Source organism: Hylobates moloch, unplaced genomic scaffold (assembly GCF_009828535.3).
Source record: "Hylobates moloch isolate HMO894 unplaced genomic scaffold, HMol_V3 SCAFFOLD_2, whole genome shotgun sequence".
In the NCBI taxonomy this organism is placed as follows: domain Eukaryota; kingdom Metazoa; phylum Chordata; class Mammalia; order Primates; family Hylobatidae; genus Hylobates; species Hylobates moloch.
The window spans coordinates 154,251,210-154,276,713 of NW_026652277.1; the positions used below are offsets into that span (position 1 = coordinate 154,251,210).

At 37.5% G+C, this 25,504-nt stretch overlaps 1 protein-coding gene across 4 annotated transcripts in view; it reads right to left on the reverse strand.

Annotated features, from left to right (window-relative positions):
- Positions 1–25,504, reverse strand: part of MAP7 (microtubule associated protein 7) — a 212,207-nt gene that overhangs the window by 125,644 nt on the left and 61,059 nt on the right. The window lies entirely within an intron of this gene.

Sequence of the window (25,504 nt, forward strand, 5' to 3'; positions counted from 1 at the left end):
TAAAACCTGCCAAGCCCCTCTGAACTAGCCCCTTTGAGCAGATGGACCTGACCCAATAAAGAGATTGGCCACTCATGGTTTCTAAGATGTGTGAGGGTCAAGCGCAGGCACTGGACTTGCCAACTAACCTTGTTAATACCCTTGGAACTACAGACTCCTTAGGAGGAGCCAGTGGAGTGCCTGTTCCAGCCCAGCACCACCCCTACAGCCCCAGGGACGCAGCATCAGAGCATATAACCACCACTCCCCACCCACTCCATTTTCAAAAGTAGCCTATATAGACATGGGCAATGCCTTGCATGCATGGCTCCTTACCTTGGTACTACTGACTCTTTTTTTTCTTTTTATCCTTCTTATGGTACTGATACTGACATTTTAGACTAGATAATTCTTTGTTGTGGGTGGCAGCTGAAACTTACTGATCATCTATTATGTGTCAGATATTATTCTAAGGGCTTTTACACATATGAACTGGTCTAATCTCACAACAACCCTATTATGACGCCAGTTTTACAGATGAGGAAACTCTTGAGATGCAGAAGAACTGTTGAAGACGTTAAGTGGCAGACTCTTCATCCCTATACAGATGCTGCTCGACTTACAATGGGGTTATGTCCCGATAAGCCCATTTTAAGTTAAAAATATCATAAGTTGAAAAAGCATTCAAAACACCTACTGAATATCATAGCTTAGCCTAGCCTACCTTAAATGTGCTAAGAACACTGACATTAGGCTACAGTGGCAAAACCATCTAACAAAGCTCATTTTGTAATACAGTGTTGAATATCTCATGTAATTTATCTAATACTGTACCCAAAGTGAGAAACAGAATTGTTGTATGGGTACTCAAAGTGTGTTTTCTACTGAATGCATATGGCTTTCACACCATCATAAAGCTGAAAACTCCTAAGTCGGGAACTGGCTGCACTATGTTCCGCTGCAGCATCTACCCTCCCTCTAAGTAAGGAGGTGACTTCTCGCTTCCGAGCAACAAAGGCATTCAGGCCAGTGCTGCCTGCTGATGGGAAATGACTGGTACCACAAGGACAGAAGAAAGGCAGGGAAAGACAGAGGACATTGTGTGGAGACAGTGCACCACTCTTCCCTTAGCAAAAACAGTTGTTTTTTTTTTTTAACTAAATGGTGGTGAATTCATCCAGAAAAACAGCTGAATGACAACAAGAGAGAAAAGAGAATAAAGGTTTTTGTATATGACAAGTGGCTCAAGCCAATTTCTCTGTCCCAGTGCATGGAGCAGTGGGTACTATCAATTATGCATCATCTTAAACTCTACACTGCACAGCCACTGTCATAGAAAGAGGGATGATCCTAAATTCACACATCATTCTTGGTATTTTCTCAAGACTAAGGTATCAGCTTATCACCCCACTTTTGGTTTCATTCTTTTCTTTTCTTTCTCTTTCTTTCCCTCTCTCCCTCCCTGCCTTCCTTTTCTTCCTTCCTTCCTCCCTACTTTCTTTCTTGCTTGCTTTCTCTTTCCTTTCTTTCTCTCTCTCTTTCTCTCTTTCTTTGAAGGTCTCACTGTCACCCAGGCTGCAGTGCAGTGGTGTGATCTTGGCTCACTGCAACCTCTGCCTCCTGGGCTCAAGTGATCCTCCCATTTCAGCCTCTCGAGTAGCTGGGACCACAGGGGCATGCCACCATGCTCAGCTTTTTTTTTTTTTTTTTGGGTACAGAAGGGGTTTTGCCATGTTGCCATGTTGCCCAGGCTGGTCTTGAACTCCTGGCTCAAGCAATCCTCCTGTGTCGGCCTCCCAAAGTGCTGGGATTACAGGCATGAGCCACTGCACCTGGCTTGGTTTCATTTTTAATATACTATATAGCAAAACTACATCAGTGCTGGATACTGGCAGATGGATGAAGCCCAGACTGATAGCTTACAATTTAATGTAAACAAATGGAAATCAAGGGGAAATAAAAATTTGTTCAAGTCAAGATCACACAATAATCCCTAACAAATATAAAATACAATAAACATTTTGTAATGGGAGTTGGTGAATTATAAACTTGACTACAGAGGAGTTCGGGGAGAACTCTGAGGGTCCACGTCCTCCTCTTTTGTGCATGGATTCATTTCCTGTTCACTGCCTACCTGCTTTCTTCAGAGTCGTTCTAACCCTGCTCTCTAGTCAAGTTCATGATTCAACAGCTCTTTCCTCCATTCTTAAGTCTATGCTGCCACCCTCGAAACTGAAGAAAGCCTTGTCTTACCCCAGTAACATGTGGAGGCCCTTCCCATCCTTTCTGATTCTCTCATCAAATCTGCAATCTGCCACCTTGCTCTGCTTTGTTCTTTCTTCTTTCCTGTTTCTCCCTCTTAACTTTTGGCTACTAAGAGAGATACTGGTTTTTGTAAAACAGGAACTCTGAAGTTGCAGCAAGAATTCCATGAGGTTACATCTAGTAGCATTCTTGCTTATTGTCTTCTCCCCAGCTTTCCTGAGGTATAATTGGCAAATAAAAATTGTATATATTTAGGGTGTACAACATAATGATGTGCTCTACATATACACTATGAAACGATTACCACAATGAAGTTAATTAACGCCTCCATCACCTCCCATAGTTACCATTTTGTGTGTGTGGTAAGAACATAAGATCTACTCTCTTAGCATATTCAAAGTATACAATATAGTATCGTTAATGATAGTTACCATGCTGCACATTAGGTCTCCAGAATTTAGTCATCCTGCCTCAGATTTTGTACCCTTCGGCCAATATCTCATTTTCCCCACCCTCCTCTGCTTGCTTTCAACAAAGCTTTATTCCACAAAGAATTGTGTCCTCCTGCATTCTTTTGTATTCCTTAGAACACATCAGAGGTGGGAGGAGTAGAAGGGGTATGTGTGTGTTTTCGTGTGTGTGTGATAGTGAATGTATAAATGAAAAGATGAAGATCTAGTTGTTCTACCAGATAACTGAAAGCATATGGATAGGCTAAGCACTTCCTCTGAAAAAAACAAATTGCACTTACAGTGTATTCTCATTGTTTACAAGAATTTAAATTTTTTTTCCTTGCAGAGTTTCAAATATTTTACACTAGAATCATATATACTAAATTTCATTATCATCATTATCAAAATGGTACAGTTTAAACTCTTGGTGTTTGGTAGAATTGTATTTATCTAACATAAATGCTGGGGAGCTTGGCTATTATTTTAACAGGCAAATGCTGAGAAACAGATTTCACTTATATTTTATTTATGGTTATAGAAAAGTAAAAGCAGAGATTCATTTTATAAAGAAGTTTGTTTTTTGCTGAAAAATTGAAAAGCTAAAAGCACACATATAATATACATTATTAAAGGACCCAGTTCACCCAGCCTATTATTTGATGCAAGCTGGTTTTGATCATGGTGGGTCTTAATTGAACACATCTGAATTGTTCCAAATCCCAATGACAACCCAGGGGTACTGCAGCACATCACTTGCTCTGGACTCCCTTCTTAATCATAGTTCTTTATTTGCCATTACTTTTGTGTTTGAAAAGTAGTAAGTGGAGCTTTGGGAGGGTTTTTGTTTGTTTTCAACATTTACAATGTAATCTGGCACTCGGGTTTTATTTTCCTTCTCAACGGTTATCTTATTCTTCAAGATGTTGGTAAAGGAAGTTGCTGGGGTTTTTTTTAGCCCAAGTTACATAGTACCTTGGACAGTGACAAAAGCTACCCATACTGTTTATTTAGGAGACACTCACTCGATTCAGTTACAAACGTACCCTGCATGTGATTGTTTATCAAAATCTGCATTTACATTACCCTGGATTCTTGTACCCAGTCCTTGAATTGCAGAAACATCTAAACTTCACAAAAGCAGACAAAACGATAACAAAAGATACTTTTATTTTCTATATTAATACTTTTCTACTCTGCCTATAATCAAGCCTTTCCACTCTTCTTTCCACCCTTACTACAGGCATATCACCAGCTATGACTGGCTTTCCTGTGGCACTTGTGAGATTGATACTGGTTTGGGGATAATTACAATGAAGTCACTTTTAAGTATTTATGATTGAAGCAAAAGTTCTTATGGAACATTTCAGCAAAATCAGGTTGCCCAGTCTAGATTACTGGGGCTAAAACCCAGTAAGAGTCAAATGCTAGACTCTTTCTAGCAAGAGTCAATTGCTAGCAAGAGTCAATTGATTCTTTCAATGGAAAGAATTTCTGCCAAAATACTATTTCTCAACCATTTTTACAACAGCTCAAAGATTTAATTTCCCCTTTCACATGGGAAACTTGTAGTCAAATATTGTCTGAACTCACTACCTTTTCCTGTCAATTCCCACAAATTAATTACAATGTATTTCAGAGAGGATTTCACTGATACAGAGGATTAATGGGAGAGCCTGACAGCGGGAGTCCTATGTTAGGTTAGAAATTAAAATAAGGAACTTGACCTACTTTCAAAAGGGACATTTGTTAATTTCCTTAAACCAAACCAATGTAATCTTTCAGTTATTTGCCTTCAGAATATGGGGCTAAAATACCTATGTTATCATGGGGAACAAAAATACATTATCCATATGTGTAAGAAACTCTTGTACAAAATATCTTTGACTTTAAAAAACACATATAGTTTGATGTTTCCTTTTAGGTATATCCCAGGCTATGAACATTCACTCACTGCTCCCAACCACTAGCCCTAGACAATACACTCTCCTCAGTGAGTAGCAGCCAGTAATGCCACAGTGAAACTGGGGAATAGATGGAAGGAAAAAAGTCAAGTCTAATATACCCAAAAGAAGAAATTCTTCTCTTATAACCTAATTTGCATACAGCCTACTTGACATATTGGGCAAACAGCCTACGCTCAAACCAGCATTACCACTTTGCTTCCAGCTTTAGCCTACCAACTCATTCCTGTAACTTGTCAGATTAGTCTCCCTAAAAAAAAAAAAAAAAAAAAAGCAGCTCAAGTAGCTCATCATTCCCCTGCTCAAATCGTATCTTCCCAAGTGCCCACTAAATCAAGGTCACTGCAATTTCTTTCCATCTACTTTCAAGAATTATTCCCATTCCCAGATATCCCATGGTTTTACAGAATGGATGCACTTGCTATTCCTTTAACATGCCTCATGATTTCCTTCTCTATTTCCTTCTTTCATGCTGGCTCTTCTTTCCACCTGAAATGTCTCTTCAATCATCCTCTGTTAAATCTTCCAAACACATCAAGAGCCAAGGCACATGCCCTTACCCTCTCTAAAGTACATCTCAATTCTCCCAAACAGAAGTGCTCATCTTCTCTCTACAGAAACCACAAACACATTGATTAACCTTCTCTAACAGCATTACCACAGGAGGAGAGAGTTATCAGACTCATCTGTTTAGTCCCTGAAAGGCTTTGTGTATAGCTCAAGAAACACCCTAAACTGCAATGGCCTACCTTCCAGTATGAGTCAATTCCAGTGGCACTGGGATATAACAACAAGCTGCAATCTCAAAGTTCAGACATAACTGCTATAAATATTTTAGTATCTGTTCTTGTAGATTTTTTGAAGTATAAATATGTACATGTGTATAATATAAAAATGGGATCTTCCATGTAATACTATTTTAGAATCTGTTTGATATCTGACATCTTCCATGTAAAAAGTATGTTTCTAAAATGCCTTTATTAATGGCTGTATAATATTGAATTGTAGGGAAGCACTAACTTATGTAGCAGACTCACAAAATTAGACTGCTTCCAATTTTTCAATATTATAAAGCAAGGCTGCCTACAGAGTTGTACAAACTTTATCAATGTCTGAAGGGTAAATTCCTCAAGAGGAATTGCTAAATCTTTGGTTACGAACATTTAAAAAGAATTGTGATATATTTTGCCAAAAAGAACCCTTATTGCTTCATCCTGATTGATGGTGGTGATTCATTTACTAGTGTCTCTCATTTACCATATGCCTGCTGTGTTCCAGGAGCTGTTCTTCAAGACTCTTACATCCACTGGATGGAGACAGATAATATATGAGAGAACAGGTTAATAAATCAGATCAATATTATGAAAAAAAAATATTGGGGGTGGGAGGAGGAGATGTTTGTGGGGGTGGTCAGGGAGGGCCTCTCTGAGGAAGTAGCAGTGCAGGTGAAGGAGGACCCAGTAATTCCAAAAGCCAAGAAATGAGTGCTTCAGACAGAGGGATGAGTAAGGGCAAAGACCCCGAGGCCAGAGTGAAAACGAACATTAAGAGGGTGGAAAGAAAGTCACTCTGGGTTAAAAAGTGGTGAGAAAGAACAAATGCAGGGAATTGTAGTTCATATTAAACATTTTATATTAACACCAATGGGAAACCTTTGGCAGGTAAAAAGCTTTAAGGAGAAGAGTGCCAAAATCTGTCCTATTAGTCTAAAAGGTGACTCTGGTTGCTGTGTAGAGACTGACTGGAAGTCAGGGTGTACATGGCAGGGGCGAGTGTAGAGCAGTGAGCCCAGTTCAGTTACTGATATCATAATCTGAGGAGAGAGCAGATGAGGTCTGGACCAGAAATGGACATAAGTAGACAACTGTGATATACTTTGGAGGTAGTGCCAACAGCGTTTGTTAATGGATCGGATGACACCTGGCAGTTGGCTGAGTACTACTGCAACAGAGCTGCCTGAGCTCCAAACGAGTGTGAGGAAAAGAATTAAGATACAAAAGAAGATGCATCAAAAAGGTAAAATCTGTGACAATGTGATAGACAAAGATGTAATCACCGTGTTTCTCTATGTTTTACATGGTTTATTCTATAAATATTGTCTTCTATGCTGCATGTCAATCTAAAACTTTTTTTTTTTTTTTTTTTTTTTTTTTTTGTGACAGCATCTTGTCCTTTCATCCAGGCTGGAGTGCAATGGCACGATCTCAGCTCACTGCAATCTCCCCCTGGGCTCAAGTGATCCTCCCACCTCAGCCTCCCAAGTAGCTGGGACCACGGGTGCACACCACTATGCTTGGCTAATTTTTGTATTTTGGGTAGAGATGGGGTTTCACTATGTTGCCCAGGCTGGTCTTGAACTCCTGACCTCAAGTGATCTGCCCACCTCAGTTTCCCAAAGTGCTGGGATTACATGCATGAGCCATCATACACGGCCAATCTAAAATTTTTATAATTACGTTCCATGTCAATAAAAGCTCTTCATAGATGTACCAAATATGCTAAGTATGTTGACCTTCTGCACATTCAAGTTATTTCAATTTTTACTATGACTTTATACATAAAGCTTTAACTACAGATTAGATTGTAAGGGGAATTCGCAGGTCAAAAGTAGGAATAGCTTTAGGGCTTTAATAACTAGCACCCAAAATAATTTCCTAACAGGTTTTACCAATTTACTCTCTTACCAACACTGTAGGTGAGTTATTACCTAAATGTATTGCATATTCTCATTAAAAGCAAACATAAATCTTGGTGTAGCATTTATAAAAGGTCATAAACATAAATTATATAATTGAACATACAGGAGAATTAGCATTTTTGGAGAATATATTATCATTTTAATATAAATTTTGCCAGTAGTACTGTAGATTCTCTAACAAAAGCATTTCTACTGAAAATAGTTACATAAACTCTCAGATTACAGCTCTTACTATTAACTACTGAGAGATCAGCCTTCTTGATGTGTTGTTGATCTTTAAACTTTCTTTGAAATATAATAAACATACTGCTAAACATCATGTTCAACCTCCTGTGATTTAAATAATCTGCTACAAAGTTAATACGCCAGAATTTTATTATCAAAAATTATAATTAGTTATGAAAGGTATATGAGAAAGTTGGTTTACTTAATTCTTATTTTTTTTAGGATGGAGCAATCCTTTATTTTTATATGCTTTGACAAAGAGGTTTTCAATACACCATCTTCCCAATGGAGAAGAGAGGACATGAAAATCAGCCTCTAGCCATCATTAGCAGCTCTGCTCGGGGCCTAAGATCCTCCTTGCCCATGTGGCAATGAAGGGGTATACTTCCCTTCCTTTATGAGCGCAGCCTGCTGCTTCTTGATGGTACTTATGTTTCATCATTTTCTGCTGAAACATACATTCTATGAAACCATCAAATTGTATCTTGTACTCTTTCTCTGCCTAGATACCACAAATTCCACTTGTACATTCTTTTTTGAAAGCATAGCATTAAGCAGAAAGCTTGTGGGGCAATTCAGCATGGATTGTCATCCACTGATCTTTGTTATGGTCCAGTCTTTTCTGCACATCAAAGAAAAGTAAGGTGTCCCGCACAGTACCCTTGTCTCCTCCCTAGCCTGGTTTAATTTACTTGAGTGTGCACTATGCAAAGGGATCCTGCTTTGCTTCTGACAGTAGGACCCATGTAACATGGGGCATGTAATTTATTCTCAAGAGTTCTGCTGTCCAGTAGGATAGCCTCCAGCCACATGTGCCTATTTAAATTTAAATTAATTAAAAATTCAGTTTCTTAGTTGCAGTAGCCACAGTTTAGATAATTTCTAAAGTACCTTCTAGAGCTAAATTCTAATGATTTTTGTGGCTTTGAAGTTCTTTTTAAGGTGCTTTCTCTGAAAACTTTATAAAAATATTATAACTACAAACATTTTAACTCATTAAATAATAGAATTTCAAAAATGAAAGCTTAAGATCACCTTCATTTATTTCCTAATTTTTAACATAGAAAATGTTGGAATAGAGGATATGAGAGATTTGTTCATGTTCGTATGACTAGTGAATGGATGAGCAGAACCAGAACATACAATTCATAATCTATGACAACTGCTCCAGGAATTCCACTGTGTAACAGAGAAAAGGCATCGGTTACATTAAAAGCAAAGACCAGTGAGTGTATGCATACATTTTAGGTGTGTATGTGTATGTATACGTGTGTGTGTATATATATATATATATATATATACAAATCTGAGACAATTTGAGCATCAAAATATGTAATTAGCAAAAAGAATTATAACTCACAGAATAAATATTCACAAGTCTACACTGATATAAACAAGAGAGAAGTTAGACCTCTTCTTTATGGTAGAAAGCCAACTAATAAATGTGGAAGGAATTAATTTTTAAAAATCACTATTTGGCAACCAATACAAATACTAATTGACCCAGGCAAGAATCGTTGAGGCTAAAATTAATGGATGAATATATAAGAAAGAAGAGAGGCCGGGCGTGGTGGCTCACGCCTGTAATCCCAGCACTTTGGGAGGCCGAGGCGGGCGGATCACGAGGTCAGGAGATCGAGACCATCCTGGCTAACACAGTGAAACCCCATCTCTACTAAAAAAAAAATACAAAAAATTAGCCGGGCATGGCGGTGGGCGCCTGTAGTCCCAGCTACTCGGGAGGCTGAGGCAGGAGAATGGCTTGAACCCGGGAGGTGGAGCTTGCAGTGAGCTGAGATTGCGCCACTGCACTCCAGCCTGGGCGACAGAGCGAGACTCCGTCTCAAAAAAAAAGAAAAAAGAAAGAAGAGAATATTTACATGGTCTCAAAATAACTCCTCATAAGATACTTACTAACTGAAAAGGAAAAATTGGTAACTTGATAGTGGAGAAACTTAGCAGATACCACCTGAAACATGTGATGGAGGTTAAAGCTGGAACAAATCAACATGTGCCTCCTGATATGATACATGGAGAACAAAACATCACTTCTGTGGCATTCAGGCGAAAAATATATTACCTCAGTCTAATCTTAAGGAAATATCAGGCAAATCCAAATTGAGAGACATCCTACAAAACAACTGCCCTTGAAAGCTTCAAAAATGTAATATCATGAACTACAAAGACAGAGAGGAAGTGATAAAGATTAAAGAGACAAAATAGCACAATACATAATCTTGATTTTCATTTGTTAGAAAAGATATTATTGGGACAAACGATGAAAACTTAATAAGGTCTATAGATTAGACAATGGAAACCCCCAAAAGAGGAGTAACTAAACTTATATCGGACAAAAACAGACTTCAAGGCAAAAACTATAAAAAGAGACAAAGAAGGTCATTATTTAATGATAAAGGAGTCAATTCATTAATTGCAGATATAACAACTGCAAATATATAGGCACCCAACACTGGAGCACTCAGAAATATAAAGCAAATGTTAGAGCTAAAGAGAGAGAATGACACCATTACAATAATAGCTGGACACTTCAACACCACAATTTCAGCACTGGACAGATCATTCAGACAGAAAATCAACAAACATCACACTCAATCTGCACTACAGATCAAATTGATCTAATAGGTATTTATAGGACATTTCACCCAACGGCTGCAGAATACACATTCTTCTCAGCACACGGATCATTCTCAAGGCTGGAACATATGTTAGGCCACAAAACAAGTATTTTAAAATTCAAAAATAATTAAATAATATCAAGGACCTTCTCTGATCACAATAAAACTAGAAATCAATAACAAGAAGAATTCTGAAAATTACACAAATGCATGGAAATTAAATAACATGCTCTTGAATGACCAGTGGGTGAATGAACTAACAAATTTCTTGTAACAAATGAAAATGCAAACACATTATACCAAAACCTACGGGATACAGTGAAAACTATAAAAGGAAAGTTTATAGCACTAAGTGCCTGCATCAAAAAAGCTGAAAAACTTCAAATAAGTAACCTAACAACATTGTACAGAACAAGAATAGCAAGAGCAAACCAAACACAAGATTAGTAGAAGAAAAGAAATTAGGGCAGAAATAAATAAAATTGGCCAGGTGTGGTGGCTCAGGCCTGTAATCCCACCATTTTGGGAGGCCAAGGTGGGAGGATGGCTTGAGGCCAGGAGCTCAAGACCAGCCTGGGTAAGACAGCAAGACCCTGTCTGTACCAAAAAACAAAAACAAAAACAAACAAAAAAACCAAACCAAACAAAAACAGAAACATGACTTCTTTAAAAAAATACAAAAGATTAACAAAATGAAGCACTAGGTTTTGAAAAGATAAACAAAATCAACAAAACATTAGCCAGAACAACTAAGAAAACAAGAGACATAATCCAAATAAAATCAGAAATGAAAAATGAGGCATTACAACCAATATTGCAGAAATTCAAAGGATCATTAGAGGCTACTATGAGCAACTGTATACCAATAATATACCTAGAAGAAATGGATAAATTCCTAGACACACAAATCTACCAACGTTGAACCATGAGGAAATCCAAAACCTGAACAGACCAATAACAAGTAATAAGATCAAAGCGATAATAAAAAGTTTCCCAGCAAAGAAAAATAAAGGACTCCATGGCTTCACTGCTGAATTTTACTAAATATTTAAAGAAGAACTAATGCTAATCCTACTCAAATTTTTCCAGAAAGAAAAGTGGAGGAGGGAGTACTTCCAAAGTCATTCTAAGAGGCATGATACCAAAATCAAACAAAGACACATCCAAAAAAAAAAAAAAGAAAGAAAGAAAAGAAAAAGAAAGAAGGAAATGAAAAAAGGAAGAAAGAAAAAGAAAAAAGAAAAGAAAGAAAACAAACTACAGGCCAAGATCCCTGATGAGCATTGATACCAAAATCCTCAACAAAATACTAGCAAACCAAATTCAACAACACATTAAAAAGATCATTCATCACGACCCAGTGGGATTTATCCCAGGAATGAAAGGATGGTTCAACATATGCAAAATCAATGTGATACATCATATCAACAAAATAAAAAACCACATAATTATTTCAAGTGATACTGAAAAAGCATTTGATAAAGGTCAACATCCCTTCATGATAAAAATCCTAAAAAACTGGGAATAGAAGAAACATACCTTAATATAATAAAAGCCATATATGACAGACCCACAGCTAGTATCACATTGAGTGAGGAAAAACTGAAAGCCTTTTCTTTAAGATCTGGAACAAGACAAGAATGTCCACTTTCACCACTGTCATTCAACACAGTACTCGAAATCCTAGCTAGAGTAATCAGACAAGAGAAAGAAATAAAGTGCATCCAAATTGTAAAGGAAGAAGTCAAATTATTCTTGTTTGCAGACGATATGACCTCATATTTGGAGAAGCCTAAAAATGTTACCAAAATACTATTATAACTGATAAACAAATTTAGTAAAGTTGCAGGGATACGAAATCAAACATACAAAAATCAGTAGCATTTCTATACGCCAACAGCAAACAGTCAAAATCAAGAAGGTAATCCCATTTACAATAGCTACAAATAAAATACCCAGAAATAAACTTAACCAAAAAAGTGAAAGATATCTTCAAGTAAAACTGTAAAACACTGATGCAAGAAATTGAAGGGGACACACAAAAAAAGAAAGATTGGAAAGATGTTCATAGATATGAAAAATCAATATTGTTAAAATGTTAGAATGTCCATAGTACCCAGATTCAATGCAATCCCTATCAAAATACCAATGACATTCTTCACAGAAATAGAAAAACAATCCTAAAATTTATTTGGAACCACAAAAGACCCCAATAACCAAAGCTATCCTAAGCAAAAAGAACAAAATTGGAGGAATCACATTACTTGACTTCAAATTATACTGCAGAGTCATAGTAACCAAAATAGCATGGCACTGGCATAAAAACAGACACACAGAACGACAGAACAAAACAGATAACCCAATAATGAATCCATATCTCTACAGCAAATGCATTTTCAACAAAGGTACCAAGAACATAAACTGGCAAAAGAACTGTCTCTTCAATAAATGGTGCTGGGAAAATTGGATATCCATATGCAGAAGAATGAAACTAGATCTCTGTCTCTTGCCATATACAAAAATCAAATCAAAATGGATTAAATTCTTACATCTAATACTTCAAACTATGAAACTACTAAAAGAAAATATTGGGGAGATGGGCAGATCATGAGGTCAGGAGATCGAGACCATCCTGGCTAACACGGTGAAACCCCATCTCTACTAAAAATACAAAAAATCAGCTGGGTGCGGTGGCGGGTGCCTGTAGTCCCAGCTACTCAGGAGGCTGAGGCAGGAGAATGGTGTGAGCCCGGGAGGCGGAGCTTGCAGTGAGTCAAGATCGCGCCACCGCACTCCAGCCTGGGCGACAGAGCGAGACTCTGCCTCAAAAAAAAAAAAAAAAAGAAAAGAAAAGAAAACGTTGGGGAAACTCCCCAGAATATTGGTCTGGGCAAAGATTTCTTGAGTAATACCCCACAGGCACAGGCGACCAAAGCAAAAATGGACAAATGGGATCACTTCATGTTAAAAAGCTTTTCACAGGAAAGGAAACAATCAACAAAGTGAAGAGACACCCCACAGAGTGGAAGAAAATATTTGCAAACTATCCATTTGACAAGGGAATAATAATGAATATATAAGGAGCACAAACAGCTCTATAGGAAAATATCTAATGATCTGATTTTGAAATGGGCAAAAGGCTAAATAAACAGTTCTCAAAAGAATACACACAAATGTCAAATAGGTATATGAAAAGGTGCTCACCATCATTGATTATCAGAGAAATGCAAATCAAAACTACAATGAGATATCATCTCACCCCAGTTAAAATGGCTTTTATCCAAAAGTCAGGCAATAACAAATGCTGGTGAGGATGTGGAGAAAAGGAAACCCTTGTACAATGCTGGTGGGTATGTTAATTAGTACAACTACTATGGAGAACAGTATGAAGGTTCTATAAAAACCTGAAAATAGAACTACCATATGATCCAGGAATACCACTGCTAGGTATATACTCAAAAGAAAGGAAATCAAATGTATCAAAGAGATATCTGCACTATTATATTTATTACAGCACTAGTTACAATAGCCAAGATTTGGAAGCAACCTAAGTGTCCATCGACAGACAAATGAATAAAGAAAATGTGGTATATATGCACAATGGAGAACGACTCAGCCATAAAAAAGAATGAGATCTTGCTATTTGCTACAACACGGATGGAAATGGAAGAAATTAAGTGAAATAAGTGAGGGACAAAAAGACAGACTTTGCGTGTTCTCATTTGTGGAAGCTAAACATTAAAATCTGAACTCATAGAGATAAATGGTAGAATGACGGTTAGCAGCAGCTGGGAAGAGTAGTGTGGGTGGTGGTAGGGATGGAGGTAAGGATGGTTAATGGTAAAGAAAAATAACTAGAATAAGATCTCGTGTTTGATAGCACAACACGTTGACTACAGTCAACAATTTATTGTACATTTAAAAATAACTAAAAGAGTATAACTGAATTGTTTGTAACACAAAGAAAGAACAAATGCTTGTGGTAATGAATACCCCATTTACTCTGAGGTGATTATGTATTATATGCCTGTATCAAAATATTTCACATACCCCATAAATATATATAGCTACTAGAGACCCACAACAAAATTTTTTAAAATTATTAACATTTGAAAAATCCAAGTGAAGGGTACATGGGAATTCTTTGTACCATTCTTGCAGCTTTTCAGCTTTTCTGTAGGTCTGACATTATGTATGTGAAAATTTTTAGAAAGATTTACATCAGAGAAATGTAAATTAAAACCACAATGAGATACTACCTCACACCAGTCAGAAAGGCTTATTAAAACGTCAAAAAATAACAGACGCTGGGTGAGTTTCCAGAGAAAAGGCAACGCTTATATATTGCTGGGGGGAATGTAAATAAGTCACAGTGAAAAGCAGTTTGGTGATTTATCAGAGAACTTGAAACAGCAGTACCATTTGACCCAACAATCCCATTATTGGGTATATATCCAAAGAAATATAAATCGTTCTACCATAAACACACATAGAACTGGGTGTGGTGGCTCACGCCTGTAATCCCAGCACTTTGGGAGGCCGAGGAGGGTGGATCACCTGAGGTCAGTAGTTCGAGACCAGCCTGGACAACATGGTGAAATCCCATCTCTACTAAAAATACAAAAGTATTAGCTGGGTGTGGTGGCGCATGCCTGTAATCCCAGCTACTCAGGAGGCTGAGGCAGGAGAATCACTTGAACCCAGGAGGCGGGGGTTGCAGTGAGCCAAGATAGTGCCACCACACTCCAGCCTGGGCAACAGAGGGAGGCTCCATCTCAAAAAAAAAAAAAAAAAAAAAAAAAAAGACACGTGCATTATGTTCATAACAGCACTATTCATAATAGCAAAGATATGGAATCAACCTAGATGCCCATCAGTGGTAGGCAAGATAAAGAAAATGTGGTACATATATACCGTGGAATACTATGCAGCCATAAAAAAGAACGGCATTATGTCCTCTGCAGCAACATGGATGGAGATGGAGGCAGTTATCCTAAGTGAACTAATGAGGGAACAGAAAACCAAATACTGCATATTCTCACTCACATTGAGTACACATGGACACCAAGAAGGGAACAACAGACACCAGGGCCTTCTTGAGGGTGAAGGGCGGGAGAGGAGTGAGGACTAAAAAACTACCTATTGGGTATCATGCTTTATTACCTGGTGACAAAATAATCTATATACCAAACCTGGGAACACATTATTTACCTATATAACAAACCTGCACATGTACCCCGATATAAAAGTATTTTAAAAATTAAATTTAATTTAAAAATATTTAAACCAATGCCACTGAATCCCTATTTATTATTGATAGTTAAAAAAATGAATGTGACATTTGGCTCCTTTATACTCACAGGAACATTAGTTAAAATGGAAAAAAAATGAACGTAAAACACACCAAAACAAAACAAAAAAAATTTTTCTAAAAATACACTGACATTTTCTCCAAAGCAAAAGATACAAAAAGAAAGAAAGTAAACTTCTTATCTACTCCCTTCTCCATTTCTATTACAACTGTCTTGCTGTAAACTTCAGAGGAAATAGGAAAATGGATTCTTTTACATAGTGGCCTACCTTCAGATATTTTTAACCTTTTTTCAACAGAAAAAAAAATCAGTTTGATTTGATCAGATGGAATAAACTGTCAGATGCCTAATTTAAAACTGGCCAGAAATAAATATGAAAATTGAGCAAAGAGCAATTTGAAGGTGAAACTTGCTGGCTCTGTGTGACAAAGGGTGATAGAATCTCTCTTATCTAGAGCAGCGGGTACTGAGCTGGGGGAATTTCTGGGAGCAATTTCATGAGACCATGCATCAGTTGACTTGAGATTCTTATTCTTGGCTCAAGCGAAGCCCTGAAATATCCATCTCAAGTGAGTCCGGCATTCCCCTCCTAGGGCCAGGACAGACCTCACATTGAGCAGCTTGAGCCCAATTAAGAACTGGCACTATTCTTAAACACAAAACAAAAAGAAATATTTCTCATACTTTTTCTCCTAAAGTAAAATAAAAGCTAACTAAACATTCTCTTATTAAAGAGTAAAGTATAATAATTTTGAATTACAGAGTAAAGGCTACTTTAGTTGGATCCTGGCATAACTTAGCATCATTATTGTTGTGAGGGTCATTTGCAATGGAAAAAAAGAGTCTCATTTCTCTCTGCCCATGGTCATTCTGGTATAATGTAGATGTATTTATTTAATGCTTTCTTTGCCACCTAAATTACTAAACTCTTAGACAATAAGTAGAATTCCTCAGCTTTCTTCATCAATATCTTGCACAACAGAATTTGGGGTTGTGAAGTCATTTTCTTAATCAATTGAGGGTTGTTTTCTGTACTTGAATATAGATATTTATTCAATGATTCTTAAACTGTGAATCATAACATTGACATTCTTTTTTTTTCTTTTTAGACAAGGTCCTCCTCACTCTGCCACCCAGGCTGGAGTGGAGTGGTGTTATCATAGCTCACTCTAGTCTCAAACTCCCAGGCTCAAGTGATCCTCCTGTTTCAGCCTCCCAGTTAGGATTACAGGTGAGTACCCGGCTAGGTTAATTTTTATTTTTATTTTTTGTAGAGCAAGGGTCTCACTATGTTTCCCAACCTGGTCTTGAACTCCTGGCCTCACGTGATCTCCAGCCTCAGCCTCCTAAAGTGCTGGGATTACAGGCATGAGCCACTGTGCCCAGACCCATGTTCAATGATTCTTAAGCTGTGAATAATAATATTACTATTCTTAATCACTTCTTCCAAAGCTTCTACTGTAGCTCAGGATTTACCAAGAATGTGCTCTGAGTGGTACTTTCTTCCAAAATGGAAGATTCTGATATTAAATGTATATGAAAAATGGTATGAATTGTGTCTCTTCTTTTAGAGAATTATAACACATATATTAAATGTCTTGAGGAATCTTACAGTAAAGCAAACAACTCAATAAGGTCTCTAAACTTACTTGACTGAGGATGTTCCTTTTCCTCAATATTTATTAATCTACGGGTAGTTCTGGGATACACTTTACAAATGTCATTACATTATGTTTACTAGTTTTATTATTGCAGGATTGTCTTTAAAAGATATAGTTACACAATATTGTTTCAACATGACATTTCCCATAAAATGAATACCATGTGGCTGTAAATTCTCTTTGTAAATCAGATGTACAGGATAAGCATATTAATTGGAAATTTAGGGGAAATCAAATTTAGAGGGTCACCCGATTGCCTTAGTAGAAGGTAACAAAGTTTGATGACTTAATGATCAATTCCACTTCAGATTTTTTAATGCTTTAAATAGAACCCATAATGCATTTTCACAGATGGCAAAAATAGATATTAAACTCCATTAGTAGGCTCCACAAGTCTGATGTGGACAAACATTTTTTTCTCCTCCTAGAACCTTGTGAAACATCAAGCACATCTAATGGACCAATTAGAGTAATAAACCATCATGGCCTGGTTGCTGCTGTATCTACATAAACTGTTGTAAGAACAAGTGCAACTGATTGCAAATGAAAATTCTCTAAATCCTAGATACAGGAAGAACTAGAGCAGCTATCTGCTAAGTTCACTAAAGTCAATGCAAAAATCTAGGAGCTATATATATAAATAAAAGTGATGTGGGGAGGGGAAAGAAAGGTGAAAACATTATGTTTGAACCCTTAATGAAGATCTACATTATGTGCCCGGCAAAATCATGAACACCAGAATGAAGGCTCCTTCCTTGGCAAAAACCAAGAACAGGACAGAAGATTACCACATATAAGATGAAGGCTCCCTGCAAACAAGAGAGTTGCAGGTGTGATAGCTAAAGTATCTTTCACAGCCCTTTAAGTCTCTAAAGAATGTGAGTGTATCAACTGTTTTCAAATTAAATTCTCTGTATATAATTTCACTAATAGCAACCATATGGGAAGCATCTGTAGCTTCCCTCAATTCTAATTTTCATAGGCAGAAGAGACACTGACAAAAATAGCCCCACAATCTGAGAGAGCCACAGCAGACTGACCTAGTTACATTCTGCAGGCTGAGTGCATCTGAGCTGGCTTAATCCTGCCCTAGCTTTGAGGCTGTGGTTATGCCCCAGAGCTCAGACCTTAGGGTTCACTGGGTCTTGTGAATTTACAGTTTATAGGTCACTTGGGTATTTGAAACCATTTTGGTGCGGATCTGATTGAACCACCTAAGGCTATCCCAAAATCAACTCTCTGTAATAGGAAGATTTCTGAAATCATCATTCTCAAAACAACAAAAATTTAAATAAACAAAACCCATGATATCAAATGGCAAATGTTAAAATGGAAAAGTATCTATAACACATTTGACAAAAGGTAAGTAAACTTTATTTATAAAAGGTTAAACATCCCAATAAAAATGTCAGAAGAAATATGTAATTGACAAAAGAAAGGAAAGTGCTAACAAGTTTATAAAAATGTGTAACATCACCAGTAATCAAAGAAATGCAAACTAAAACATAAACCACCTATGGAAGGGGCAGGATTAAAAAATCAAAAACACAAATTAAACCACCATTTCTTTGCCCATGACATTGACAAGTGGTGGGGAGAGGTGGAAAAGTATGTTTGAATCCTTAATGAAGAAATCCTAAATAAGTGGACACCCATCTTAACCATTGCAGAAGAATGTTTCAAAAATGCTTCTGCTGTAAACTGTAAAGAAAATGGGTTGTAAAATCATATATGTAATGATATGCCACATTTGTAAACACACACATACGTTAGAGTTTATAAAGACCAGAATAATAAATACCAAAATGTTAACATAGTTTACAGAGATGGTATGGATTATAGATGATTTAGGAGCAATTTAAATTTTTTTGCTTTCTAAATAAATATGGCCATGTGCAGTGGCTCACACCTGTAATCCCAGCACTTTGGGAGACCAAGATGGGAGGACTGCTTGAGGCCAGGAATCCTGGGTAACATAGCGAGATGCCGTTTCTGCAAAAATTAAAAAAAAAATTAGCCAGGCATGGTGGTGTGTGCCTGTAGTCCCAGATATTCAAGAGGCTGAGCAGGGAGGATTGCTTGAGCCCAGGAGTTCGAGGCTGCAATGAGCTATGAGCGTGTGACTGAGCTCCCACCTGGGAGACAGAGCATGACTTGATCTCCAGAAAAAAAAAAAAAAAAATTGTATTTCTTTTCTCATCAGAAAAATGCATGTTACATTCACAATATTTAGGCAGTAACAACTGAGAGATGTCTAGAGGCGATTTCTGTTCACAATTTTCTGTGTTCCAGTTGTTAATGATGGCACAAAAGACACTTGAAGTTGGACCATTAACATGGGCACGCACTTCATACGCTAATATACAGAGTGGAAAGTCCTCTGTTAAGAGTCATACTTATTCTGGGAAAAGGGCCTCTCAAAAAATTTCAAAAGGACAGTATCATTGCAAAAGGGCAGCTTATGTTTCATTTACTTTCACATTATGTTCATATTTAGCTAATTGTAACATCTTACAAAAGGCAAATTTCTATGACGATTTTCTTTTCAAAGTCACTTTTTAAAGTTTTAAATAGTTTCTAGATAATATTCTTGTACAAGCTTTTCCAGTTTGGGGAAAAACCATATGCTAAGTGTTAACTTCTCTCACATTTTTATTCACTTTTTAAAGTTTTATGATAGTAGTGACACTATCTTGGAATTCTTTTCACAAAGCTTTTTTTGGGTATCAATTGTAGCAGAAGAAAACAATATGTTTCCCACATTTATTTTATGAACAGAAATATGCTCCAAGAAAAAACTTATCACACAAAATTCTACTTTTGTCTATAAAATAAAAAATAATAGTGTCTCCTCCAGTAAGGCAACAAAATATTGATTCTTGCTATGTGCCATGCTAGGTATTTTTTTTTTTTTGAGACGGAGTCTTGCTCTGTTGCCAGGCAGGCTGGAGTGCGGTGGTGCGATCTCGGCTCACTGTAACCTCCACCTCCTGGGTTTAAGCGATCCTCTCCTGCCTCAGCCTCCTGAGTAGCTGGGACTACAGGCACCCGCCACCATGCCCAGCTAATTTTTGCATTTTTAGTAGAGATGGGGTTTCACCATGTTGGCCAAGATGGTCTTGATCTCTTGATCTCGTGATCCGCCTGCCTTGGTATCCCAAAATGCTGGGATTACAGGCATGAGCCACCATGCCTGGCCACTAGGTACTTCTTAATAAAGTTCTTAGATGCAATGAGAAACAACTAATAGCACATAATAGGAAACACATGCAAATCATCGTTAGGAATCTTAAAATTTTAGGCATAATCTGTCAATCCCCAAATAGACAATGCTTACCTTCACCATCCCTCTTTTTTGCAATGTTTTTACCAATTTCTGATTTTTATTATTTTAAAAATGTGTTTTTTTAGGGACGGTGGTTTCACTATATTGCCTAGGCTGGCCTCAAATTCCTGAGCTCGAGCAATCCTCCCAAGTAACTGAGACTACAGAGGTGCCCCACCACATCCAGCTCCAATTTCTGGTTTTAATAGGCACAGAAAGAGTCTAGCAGGTGCTAATCCCCTCGAAAAACACCGCAAGCCATTTCGAATAAGGACATATCTCTACCTTCCAAGAGTAGACTAGCTGTATTTTTTTATGAGATTTCATAATTCACCTTGCCATCTGTGGGGGGAAGGGGAACCAAAGCATGTTGTACTGACAGGTAACGAATTGTATAAATTCACTTATATCCTGAAAAACAACTCATGAAAATCCTCAACTAGAAAAAAAAGTATGTTTCTTTTGCTATTAACCAGCAAATACTTAATTAATATCTGTCCTTTTATCCCCAACATTAATGATTCCTTTCTTTCTTTTCCATTCTTGCCTAGGCCTATAACTTTGTCTTACCTCTTCATACTATTTAGTTTATTTGGCAACAATATACTCTAGGAAATTCTTACCTCATTACAATGCTCTGTAACATCAAGTTTCTTTCTTTTTTTTTTTTTTGGCAGACTCTCGCTCTGTCACCCAGCCTGGAGTGCAGCGGTGCAATCTGAGCTCAGTGCAATCTTTGCTTCCTGGGTTCAAGTGAGTCTTGTGTCTCAGCCTCCTGAGTAGCTGGGACTACAGGCACATACCACCACATCCAGCTAATTTTTATAATTTTCAGTAGAGACGGGGTTTCACCATGTTGGCCGGGCTTGTCTTAAACTACTGACCTCAGGTGATCCATCCACCTTGGCCTCCTAAAGTGCTGGGATTACAGGCATGAGTCAGCACACCTGGCCTGTAACATCAGGTTTCTTATACTGAGGACCTTGAAGATCCTGGAGACAAATCCCCATGGCAGTCTCCTGCCTTCTACCATGGATGGATATATCAATTTGCCACAGAGATTCATAAGACACTTGTGAACTGGAGTCAGCCAAATATATACAATTCCTCTTCCAGATATATATAAGCTGGCATAAGATAGCCTGTGAGTTTGTAAAAAGTAAAAAATCCTTCCATGTCTACATGAAAAGTCACAATGAAATGCTCCAGCCATTAAGCCTTCAACAATCACATGCTGTTATTATTAACCCTGTGGTTATTATTAAGTTCTTTCAAAATAGAAGTGGCAGAAGCAACCCAAAGAGCCAAGAATAGAAAATCGTTATTATAAGATTCAGGAACATCACACTTAAAAGCCATCAGGAAGATTTTCTTAAGTAGCTGGATAAAATCTTAATAATATAATTTAGTTATGACAAATACAAGATCCAAGGAAAAGCTACTTCCATTATACTTATTATATTGTTTTAATGACACAAATATGCCAAACCATGTCATTAAGATACCGTATGACCTCAGTTAAACTTAGCTGGTTATCATGCTCTCATATTATTCTCACACCTCATCACCTGTTTTTTGATTCAGTACACTCTTAATGCCCTTTTCTCAATAATTCAAGCCACCAAAGGATCTGATGTTTTCTCACTCTAATTATTAAGTTGATTACAATTCAATATTATCAACCAACACATGAATTGCTTCTTTAGGACATTTGAATTTTACTTCTCTAGTAGCAAAGCAAAAATTGGATCCCTCAAGTACCTGATTTCAGATGTCAGCACACAGCATGATCTTTCAGGGTGTGAGTCTGAATTCATCCTTTTGGGATAAGTGGAAGTGGAAAATCATATGTGCCTGTCTCCCCAGATACCTACCTGTGCTGCTTGGAAGATAAGCCAAGCTCAGCACTAAGGTATATTCCCCTCATCACTGCTTCTGGGGGCCTGAGTCCCACTCTCTCACACCTATAGGTCTGCCTGACAGGTCCTTGCCTGTAGACTCTCATCCTACATCCCCTCCAGAGCTCATCTTATCCCCTAAATATCCCTTTCCCTTCTCCCCATAATCACTCCTCTTTCAGATGCAGACTTCTTGCTGCAAAGACTTTGGCATTAGTGTTGTTAGGACTTTGTGATGTCTTTGAACTTTAACTTTTTTATGAAGTCCTAGAATCCATCTCTAATCTCCTATGTCATTTTTGCCTAGAATAATGATGCTTCTGAAAGTGAAAGGTGTTAACTATATAAATTCTCATGGACTATTGAACCTGTTTTTAATTGGTAGTATTTTTTAATAAAAAAATGTAAAAATTACACCATAAGAGACTAATATTTGAACAGGTTTTCTTCATTGTACTTTGTGTTAAGCTAAACAACATGAAATTGTCATGTTAGGTCAAAAATGGACAAGTAGGGCAATTTCATATAATTCAATCTAATATCTGACCCAATTTGTGCCAATGATTTTAAGTGCCAGGATGAGCTGTTTGTGCAAAGACAGATGACAACCAGCAAGCCTCTTCTTCCTAGGACAAAGCTGTTTATGACTAGTGACCTAGATTTCTCACCCTGTGGTGCCCAAACCCAGTCTATTCAATGGCATCACCTGGTTCATCATGACAACTACTTCAGACGGTGGGCAGCCATTACTCACACAGCAGCAGAGATGAAGAACCACCACCCTGTGGGCAAACCTGTATCCCTGTGCAAGGAACAAAACTGAAGAATAAAACATAATAAAAGTAGAGCTTTACTATAATCTCTCCTCTCTTATTTTCTTTTCAAAATCATTTTTATAATGTGAGTCTAACACTCAATTAGTGGGTTATATTGATTGAATGGAAATCCTAGATTTAAATACAGAAATAGACCAAAAAGTCAATACATTAAAATGATGCTCCTGTAATCCTGCCCACGTGATTGGCTGGCTCTCTTTGGTTTCAGATTCTGATCTGAAAGAATGGCATTTACAGGAAAACAGCAGAATAAACATGTTATAATGCATTAAGTCTACATAACAAATAGTCACCCAGAGCTTCTCCATAATTAACGATCTGTATCTCAACATTCAGCTAAGTTACTAGGGAAACTGGGGAGAGCGGGGGGGAAATACATCTTCTCTGTTACGCTCCTCAACCCATGAGTTTATATTCCAAAAGAAGGTGATTAGGACATGTAAACAAATAGCTATAATGCAAGACAGAAGTCCTCTCTCTGGCCAGGGGGTGGGGGAAGAGATGATTTCAGGATGAAACTGTGGTACCTCAGATCATCAGGCATTAGTTAGATTCACATAAGGAGTGCAAAACCTACTTCCCTTCGTGAGCAGACATTATGGAATATATATACTATAGGCAGTAAATACAACACACTTGCAATCACTTCCTTTACAGTCTTTGGATTCAGTGATATGAACACAGTTATCTCTAAGCCAGGAAGTACACCTAGTATCTTTACAGTGACTATTAAGTATTTTTGAACTCAAAGTATATATTCATCTTAAACTCCTGGAACTATGAACCCTCCCATGTAATTTTCTGATGAATGAAAAGGAAAATTTTCTTTCAGATAAGTGTCATCTGTTGCAAAAGTATGTGATTTAAAAACACATGTAAATATAATCCTAGCTCTAATGTTTTCCTTTGGGAGTTTGGGAAAAAGCAGTTACATTTCTCTGTTGTCTGGTTTTTATCATTTGAAAATTGGAAGATTCATTCTGATTGCTGAGCTACATCAGTAGGGTTTAACTGATTTTGAAATTACAGTATAAAGGGCAATATTTCCATAAAAGAATAAAATACAGAAAAGTAATGAAAATAAAATTATGTATCTTAACTTAGCTAGATGAACCCAAGAAATTTTCCTGAAAACCAAGAGATAAAGAAATGGCAAATGATATATTCATTCAAAGTATTCTCAGGAGCAAAGGCAGTGGCTTACACCAAAGCCTGTTAGAGTATTATTAAATAAAGTACTTAACATCTGTCTACTTGGAAGGAAGAAACACCACTGGACAGAAATAGTGTATATATATTTGTATACTTTTATTATGTAAAATTAATAAATCCTTTGTCCTAGAACTAAAAATTGTTTTTGGGAAGAAAATAAGATTGGAAAAATTCTTTTGAATAAAATAATATAAACCATAAAACTGTTATACTTAATAGTGTCAAGAAACAATGTGAAAGCAATGTCTCATGTCTCTTCCCAGTTTTTTTTGGTGCTCTTTTCTTACCTCCGCCTCCTGGTTCAGGTTCTCCTGCCTCAGCCTCCGAGTAGTGGTTACAGGATGTGCCACCAGCCTGGTAATTTTTGTTCTCCATGTTGGTCAGTCTGGTCTCGAACTCCTGACCTCAGGTGATCTGCCCACCTCAGCCTCCCAAAGTGCTGGGATTACAGGCGTAAGCCACCGCACCGGCCTCTTCTTTCCTTTTTTAAAGAGGTCTCACTCTGTCCCCTAGGCTGGAGTGCAGTGGCTTGAACATTGTTCACTACAGCCTGGACTTCCTGGGCTCAAGGGATCCTGTCTCAGACACTGGATCAGGTGGGGCTACAGGAGCACACTTGCCACACCTGGCTTCTATCTTCAACTTTTAAAGAAGGGAGACTAAGAGACCATCTGTCAGTTAAACCCTCCCCTTAGAAGTCATAATTCTACAATGATTATCTCAAAGTTTTACAAAGTAATTCCTACGAAACATGTTGAAAAACCCGTACCGAGAGCATTGTATCGTTCTCATTGGGATTCAATTATTTTTCAAAACTCTCAGACATACGTGATAAAGGCTTCCCATCTGCAGTTTTATCTCCCCATAAGTCTAAGAATGGCATTAGACTCTAACATCCTATAGTACTCTATAGCGAGGCAACATAAGTTGAAATCCAGCTGTAATGTGAGACTATTATTTAAGCTTTGAGCTTCAGGTTTCATGTCTGTAAAATGGGGAAGGCACAACCTACCTACCTCTCAGGTTATAAGTAATTAAAACCTT